Here is a 9,092-nt window from a genome sequence, read left to right on the forward strand (position 1 = left end):
TTTACTGAATGGAGGAGCAGTTACTTGGAAGAGTTCCAAGCAAAATACGGTGGCTGATTCTACTTGTGAATCAGAGTACATAGCAGCAAGTGAAGCGTCGAAAGAAGCAGCTTGGTTGAGGAACTTCATCGGGGATCTCGGAGTTGTTCCAACCATCCAGGAGCCTATGGAACTGTTCTGCGATAATGAAGGAGCGGTTGCCTTGACAAAGGAACCGAGAGATCATGGTAAGGCCAGACATATCGACAGAAAGTACCATTTCATAAGACATAGAGTTGAAGAAGGCCATCTTATAGTAAAGAGGGTGTCATCTGAAGATAACCCAGCAGATCCCCTCACAAAGGGTCTGAGTAGGGCTAAGCATATTCAGCATGCTCGGAGCATAGGACTGAAAGATGATATTAGTTTTAGTAGTTAGATTAGTTTTTGAAACTTGTAACAAAGTAAATGTAATTGACCTTTGGTGATTAAATAATAAAGTATTATTTATAAGTTTGGCTACTACCTTTTGTCGATTGTTTATTATTGTGTTTCATTTTTGCATGTTTTACTTCCTGAATAATGAGATTATTCAAACTCCACAGTCGCTCGTACTCTTGGAAGTAAGTAGTGAATTAAGACTGTCATGAATTGGATTGCAGATTGTCTAAGGATAGACATGGCAATAGAATTGCTGCAACGTTCATGAGTACTCAGAAATTGAGATTTGAGTATTGGATAAACCCTCGCTCAGAGTATTACTTCATGGAATTCATCATGAGTAATACTGAGACGATAATATCTTATAATCTTGAAACGAAGATATATGAGTTGCAATTTACAAGTCGGTCATGCATTGGTGATACGAAAACGCATCAGTAACTTGGTGTTATAAAACGTATTGTCATGTATAATTTGATGAGTAAAAGATACAAGCATATGAGTCAACGTTTATTCGTTCCTTTTGCCCTAACAGGAAAAGCGATATCTGTGGGCCCCTCGATGATTTGGTGTTGACTTATGTGCTGGGCCCAGCCAGGACTGAATTGATGTGTTCGATTAGAAGTCCTTCATCATCACAAATCAGGAATCGAGAAACATAGATTCTGGACAAAGAGATTGATTACATTCCATGTCTTTTGTCTGGGGATATCAAGCAGAACGAAGGGTTATATGATCACTTATCTTAGGACACGTAACTGACTGGGTCAGAGTTCGGCAGCAGCTTTTTGGAAGCTACAATTTGCTGGTCAAATTTAGAAGGCATACTAGCAATTATAGTTACAGACTTATCCAAGTGGGAGACTGTTGGATTAGGTGTCTAAGCCCATAACTATAATTGGTATGTACTTGAATTGATAGCAGCACAGTCCTTTTGGGTTGCCCTCAACCTAGCAACTGGACAAGGAAATTATGAAAGGAGAGATATTAATTTATAAGATTTATAAATTAATATATATATAAATGATTTATTAATATGTTAATGGATTAATATATTAATTAGAAATCATTATGTTTAATTAATTGTTAGCCAGAAATTAATCAGAATTGATTTTGGGGTTAAAAGAATTAATTATAAGGTGCAGGGACTAGTTTGCAATTATCTAATAGTTGAGTGGAAGGCTCTAGAACCCCCTTGGAAGAGGGTGGACGAAATCTTTAGGGGAAACCCTAATAATTTCGTCCATAGGGGCTTGGATAAGGCCCTTGGGTTTGCTTAGGCCCTAAGCAAAGGATAACTAGGGTTTCCCTTAAACCCTAAATCCCTAAGCTATATAAGGAGCCTCCTGGTTCATGTTTTTGGTCACTCTTTCTTTTGAAGAAACCCTAAGGCCGAGATTTTGCATACTCCCTCTCCCCTCTCTCTTCTTCTACTTTCCTTCTTGCTAGTTTGGGTGTGATTCCATTAGAGGCATTACACTTGTGGTGCTAAAGCTTCCAAGAAGATCAAGATCAAGATCAAGGGAATATCAATTGTTTGCTATAACAATTGAAAGGTATGTAAACCCTAAACCCTAGTTTGTTAATTTCGAAATTAGCCTCTCTCCTCTAGGGTTCTTGTTTTGCAATTCAAAGTTGTATGTTCAATAGTTAAAACATAGATCCAAAGTAGGTTGCATGTGAACTTAGGAACTGTTTTCTAGTTTATTTGTTGTACCTAAAACCCATCAAAAGGAACCAATGCCAGCCCACTAGGTTGTGTTATGTATCATGGTATATAATATGATGCTATGCTATAGTGAGCTGTTAGATTGGCGGATCCGTATGATTACCTGTATTTGCTGGACATATGTTAGATGGATAGATTTGTATAATTACCTATACTTGTTGGTTATATGTTATCTGTTACATATGTCGACATGTTGTGGTTGGGTTGAGGTGATCCTGCTTTTTGCTAAAGGCCAAGATACCCGGGCGGTCCGGTAGATATTGTAGGACCAAGGGAGCGGTGTAACTTATGTTGTAGGCTCGAGAGAAGTCCAACTTATAGCTGATGGCTCGACGGCAGACTACCCTTGTGCTGTAGACCATATTCCGTGCATTGTATGTATTTGGTTGTGAGGAGTATTTTGGGTGAACTAAGTAAGCTTTGGCTTACAGTTTGATTTCATGGTTTCAGGTATATCAGATAATCGGGGCAAGGCGAAGGTACGATTGTAGACATCATCCGTGGATATTATATTGTGACATGTTTTTGGATACTCTTATTTGATAACTATGTTTTTGGAAACAATGTTTTGTATGATTTATGGATTATAAAATGGTTTTGAAAAATCAAAATTTTTACTATGATTTTTTGGACGTTACAAGTGGAGTCAACGGTGGTCCTCCGGTGACAACCTAACCGGAAAACAAAGAAAAAATTGCAACGACATTCACCTAAATCAAAATGAAATCTGAAAAATAGTTCACACGGATCACCAATTTCTCGCAATTAAAAAAAATTAAAATCCTTTACCAACCACTAGTCGTTGGTATAGAGTTCACACGAATCACCAATTTCTGTGTCGATGACATGCTATCGGGATAGCTTATCCAAAAATGACGTCGCTTTTATTTTCATCGACAAAGGTTTTCAGAAAAACGCAAAAATAATTTTTGTTCCCGCCAACCCTATGGCGACAACAAGTCGTGGGCATAGAGTTCCGGGTTGAAGAAAATTGGTCATCTCTGTACCCACGACAAGTCGTCAGTATAGCTGATGTTTTAGTGACGACAAGTGTCATCGGTATAGGTGTCGTCGACACAGGTGGAGATTCTTATAGTGAATATTCACAACTTGTACTTAAGGACATTCAAGGTATAAAACTTTTCACATTGAAATGAAAAACAAATGTTACAACTTAGCAGTATCCTAGAAAATGAAAAGAGTAAGTTGCAAAAGTTGGTTCTTATGGTATTACTTAATATGCAATTTTATTCCAAATTTTGTTTTGGTTACAAAAATGTGTTTTTTATGTTTGCATATATATGATCCATCGAACTCATATCTTATGTTATTTTAATTAAATAAGCAAATATATATTGTATATTATTTTTTTTTTGTGTTGTGGTGTTTTTGTTTTCTTCGTTTTTTTAAATTGGCCGTGTTCGTGTTAGCTACAAAACATGATATTGTGTCCTGTTGTGTTCGATTGATGAAAAATTACTCGCGTCGTGACGTGTTGGATAAAAACATAAAATGACCGTCTGAATTGTCACCCAAGGTTTTTTTTTTTTTTAATTGAATCAATAGTTTGGTTATGTGGCAAAATCGTAAATTTCTTTCTAATTCGTCATTAAACCATGCATAAGCTAAATCAAAATCATTTCACGATAAGTTAAGAAAACACTTTGCCCAATATTTGAAAACTTGATTAATGGTTTGGATACATGGCCAGCGTAAATGATTAAATGTTTAGGCTTAAATTACAAATGTGTATTTCTATAGAATTCTCAAAATAATTAATTGTGTCTTGATATATTTTCAAATATTGTGGTACTGAACAATTGGAAAGATAAGTAACAAAAACTGATTATTTAATGATCCGCAAGATTATTTCTATAAAAACTAACATTCCGGTTAAAACTTGCCTTTTTTAAACTAAATGTATAAATATAATTCTCTTGGAGATTTAGTCTAAGTATTCCGATTTCTAATTCTTGTGAATGACTAGAGATTGCACAAAGGCCTAGAAAAAAAGAAGGAAGAACGATATGGATAGATGGGATTTCGATCGCGACACCAAGTATCGAAGCAGCAAGAGGAAAGATAGAGGTGGAGAGAGTGATGAGGAGGATCGGTATGGCGATAAACGAACTAAGTGGAATGAGTGGCGGCGGTTTGATCAGGAGAAAGTTGCCGCTGCTGAGGAAGACACAGATAGGGATGAGAGGAGGGAATTCGAGGATGGAGATAAGTTGGAACAAGGGAAATTGAACGGGGAAACAATGACGACGATGAAGAATGAACTTAAAGATGAACCCTGTGGTGGTGCACTGGGAGCACCCAGTAAGCCATATGGAACCCCACATGAGACCCCTTTGGCGCCCAGCCACCCTCATCCTCCTTCTAAGGTATCATCATCACTTTCTACCAAACATGAAACCGAAGGAGTTGATTCTGCAGATGCTGGCAAGATTGGAGGCATCTCTCTCAATGCTTTATCTATGGCCAAAGCAACTTTACTGAAGCACAAGGCGCTTGCAGAAAAGATGAAGAAGATCCCGTTGTTAAACAAGGGTACTGACTCAGCAAGAGATGGCCTCAAACCTCCATCTAGTTCAGGAATACCCGCTGCCCCACCACAATCTGCTGCCCGACTTGGTGGTGGGCTGCCCCGAAATTCTCATGAAGCTGTAAAACGGGCACAAGAGCTTGCTGCCAAGATGGGTTTTAGACAAGACACGGAATTTGCCCCACTTATAAACAAGTTCCCGGGAGAGCTGGCACCAGAAAAGCCTGCTAAAGCCCCTGTTCTTAGTTTGGATGCATTGGGTAGGGAAGTCAATGAAAATGGCAATGTGGTAAATATACCAAAGTTAAACATCTTGAGCACCCTTAAGGTTAACATTAACAAACAGAAGAAAGAAGAAAGATGCATTCCAGATTCTGAAACCGGAATTAGAAGTGGATCTAGATGAAAACCCTCACTTTGATCCTCGAATGGGAATCAATAAAACTAAACTTTTAAGGCCTAAAACGATGACCTTTCAGTTTGTTGATTCTGGTACTTACGGAAACGTCACAGAAGGCGGGCCACCTGAAGATATACTAAAGAAAGAGAAGATAACTCTATACATGGAACAACCCCACCCAATCGAACTGCCAGCCGAACCGGCCCCACCCCCGCCTCAGCCTCTAAAACTCACCCAAAAAGAACGCAAAAGACTCCGAACTCAAAGACGCCTCGCCACTGAAAAAGCCCGGCAAGAAATGATCCGCCTAGGCCTTCTAGAACCCCCAAAACCCAAAGTCAAAATGAGCAATCTAATGAAAGTCCTCGGATCAGAAGCCACCCAAAACCCGACCCGCCTTGAAATGGAAATCAGAAGCGCAGCCGCCCAATGTGAACAGGCTCATGTTGACCGGAATATCGCCCGGAAGTTGACTCCGACCGAAAGACGCGAAAAGAAAAAACCAAAGTTTTTCGATGACAATAATAATACCCTCGAAACAATTGTGTCCATATACAAAGTGAATGACCTTTCGCACCTTCAGACTAGGTTTAAGGTTGATGTAAATGCACAGAAGAATCGGTTGTCGGGGTGTGCGGTTATTTCGGAGGGTATTTCTGTCGTGGTGGTGGAGGGCGGGGGTAAATCGGTAAAACGGTATCAGAAGTTGATGTTGAAGAGGATAAATTGGGCTGCGGCTGTGAAAGAAGAGAATATGCATGAAGAGGTTGATGATGATGATGAGAACGTGAAGAATAAGTGTGTGTTGGTGTGGCAAGGGAGTGTGACTAAACCAAGTTTTCAAAGGTTTTTGGTGCATGAATGCAGTACCGAAAATGCTGCTCGCAAAGTGTTTTATGATGCTGGGGTTGGTCATTATTGGGATTTAGTTGTTAATTTCTCAAGGATGTGTAATTAGTGAAACTATAAAATTTGGAGAGAATGTGAGATGATATAAATGTATATATGATGCTGGTTGTATTACGTTGTTGCAACAATTTTTTTTGGTATATAGGTTGTTCAGTGATAGATTTGTTATATTCAGATCCTACCTGAATCTTTATTATTTGTGTCCCCGTTAGTTTGTCACAGATACAGTATAAAGTTTATGTTTAAATTTAGAAAAAGTTGTCTAAAATCTGCGTAGTTTAACGAATCAAATTATCATATTTACTTGTAGTTCAAGATGAAAAAATAGGTCCGAAAAATCTGCTTATCGAGCGGGATAGTCGATAATATTATTTAAATCAAGTTTAATACTGTATAACCTATATTTATGTGTTTGTCCTTCACTCCTATAAAATAACCTATATTTCTTTTTAAATATATAATTTTGACTAATTTTATTTTTTAAAAAAATAGAAAATAATTAAAGCCCTTTCACACCTCACCCCACCAACTCATGCCCCTTTCATCGACACTCATCTCTCCCTCTTATTCTTCTTGTCCGACGTAGTCCTCGATGCTCGTGTCCATATGTAACATCGCGCCTTCAATTCCGTTGATCTTAACCCCTATCACTTGCCATTTCTCATATATCTATATCCAGATCGTGACGAACTCCAATAATTTTGCCTCTACCCCCATCCACTATAACAAAGTGAAGATAATGCAACTTTGCTAAAAGGTTGCATTAAGGCTTGAAAATGTTGTATAATGCCGAAAGTAACTTTGTACCAAAGGTTGCATTAGGCAAATTGCATTAGACCAAATGCAACCCTTTCTTAAATGGTTGCAATTATTTTTTAGATGCAATCTTTTTTAATACAATCTTTGTTATGCAAAATAAACTTTTTTTATGCTAACATGCAACTTGTTTTACACTTATATGCAACCTTTTTTACTATTTTAATTACATTTGTAGTGAATAACTAGAACATTTCTCCAATGGTATGTACAACCTTTGTTGCATCTTTAATTGCAAAAATTACAATCTTGTTTAATGTCAAATCAAATTAAAACTCTATTTTTTTTTATTTTTCTGACATTAGTATTGTCGGATTAGGTGTCTAAGCCAATAACTAAATTGGTATATATATACTTGAATTAAAAATCAAAGTCCTTTTGGGTCACCCTCATAACCAGAAATAACTAGAAATGATATTAGGAGAGAGAGAGAGAGAGAGGGAGAGAGAGAGAGAGAGATGTTTTGTTAATATATTATGCAATTATTATATTCAATGGCAGAGACAGTAAAGGGAAGGGAGGTTCTTAGCCCCCCTAACTTGTCCATAAATTTCTATATATAATTCAACCCATCATATAATTGTAAACAAACTACAAAATGCCTCCATTATACTATCACCGATGAACGCATTCACAAATTAAAAATGAGGTAATACGTTGATATAAGGTCACGTAACTCTATTTTGTATTTAAAATAATTAAATATCTTTTACAAAAATTGAAAAAACTTGCTCACAGTTTTTAGAGAGATAAGTATGAAAACTAAAATTTTCAAAAAAAAGTCTCAAATACTTTTGGAAAGCGCCAAATCCCAATAAAAAACAATGTTTGAAATCGTTCAAAAAATTCTAAACCCCTTTTCAAAATGTTACCATCGTATGTTGTTGAGCTTTCCATTGTTACTCGCACGAATCCAGTCTCCGCTCTCACGCTCTCTTTTGGCTCTTAGCCCTCTGTTGATTCGTTGGTTGCTTTAATTATCGCGAAGGCTTAGCGTCTCCACTTATCAGCCACTACCCAAGCTACAGAAGGTCGTCGGTCGTGTGGTGCAGCTGATCGTCGCAGCTTTACCTCTCGCTCACAGCAAATCAGTAATGTTTATTTTCTCACTAATTCGTATGTTTCTTAACCCATATTTCTTCCTTAGGGATTTTTTATATAAATGTAATCGTGAATAGTTGAAATTTGGGGAAAGATGAAGTAAAAATATAAATAATTGATTGCTGACAAAAGATAAAGAAAACCTAGCCTATGCCAACCATTAATTTGTTTTCTATGTACGTATATATTATAATATAATTATTTATTTATTTCATATGTACCGTATAAACGATTTGTTTATATATTAATAAATTTAATTTTTATGTTGTTAAAGAATTTTTCCGACTTTTAAAAGTCCTTTGGTGTTATAAATAGGAAAATTTCTGTTTTTTGTTAAAAATTAAAAAAAATTAGTCCATGATTATTTGTAACACTTGAATCTTTGTATGTTTCATTATTGCCCTTTGTTATTTTAAAAGTTACATTTTGGTCCTTGTGTAGTACGAGGGGTGTACCACATGGTACGCTTAGCGTACCAGTTGTGAAGAGAGTACGCGGGGCGTAATACATGGTACACGTAACATACTCATGTGTACACGGGACGTATGTGCCAGTTAGTGAAACCCTAATTTTTAGAGTTTGACACTATATAAACACATTTATGGCTCTTGAAATCCTCATTTCTCAGCCTCCACTGACCTCATTGCCTCATATTCGAAACCCTAGACCTCTCCGTTGAGTTTTGAGCTCATTATGTTCATTTTGGTGTGCCTTGGTTCATAATCAAGAAGAAGAAGCTTGGTGCAAGGTTGTTGATAAAGGAAAAGCTTGTGGACCCTGATTCTCTACTCCATTTCCATCTTGTTTGAGGTAAAAAGCTATTATCTTGTTTATTAATGGCTTAGATCTAGTATATATGAGTTTTGGACCCTTTTGGCCCCATGAATGTGATCTAGTGGTTTGACACCACTCTAGGAGCTTTGAGTTGCCACTTGTAACAACCGGTAAAAATTGGTCAGAGTTCGGCGGTTAAACCACCGCGAACCGTTATGCATTAAGAACCAATTGTGTGTAAAATTTAATTATAATGTATATTAAAAATATTACATACATAATTACTTTTAGAACATCTCAAACTGCTTAAACCATCTACCATTGAAGATTAAGTGAAAAAACAACAAAAATTAAATTTATTGGTGACGTTAAAATTGAATTTTTTGCATTAAGTA

The 9,092-nt window shown here is 36.8% G+C and overlaps 1 pseudogene; it reads left to right on the plus strand.

Moving 5' to 3' along the window:
• Positions 1 to 4,176: 4,176 nt before the first annotated feature.
• On the plus strand, positions 4,177 to 6,055 carry LOC145106428 (protein RDM16 pseudogene; annotated as a pseudogene).
• Positions 6,056 to 9,092: the final 3,037 nt, after the last annotated feature.

The sequence above is a fragment of the Lactuca virosa genome, chromosome 4, assembly GCF_052849685.1.
Source record: "Lactuca virosa cultivar CGN04683 chromosome 4, Lactuca_virosa_CGN04683_v6, whole genome shotgun sequence".
NCBI lineage: Eukaryota > Viridiplantae > Streptophyta > Magnoliopsida > Asterales > Asteraceae > Lactuca > Lactuca virosa.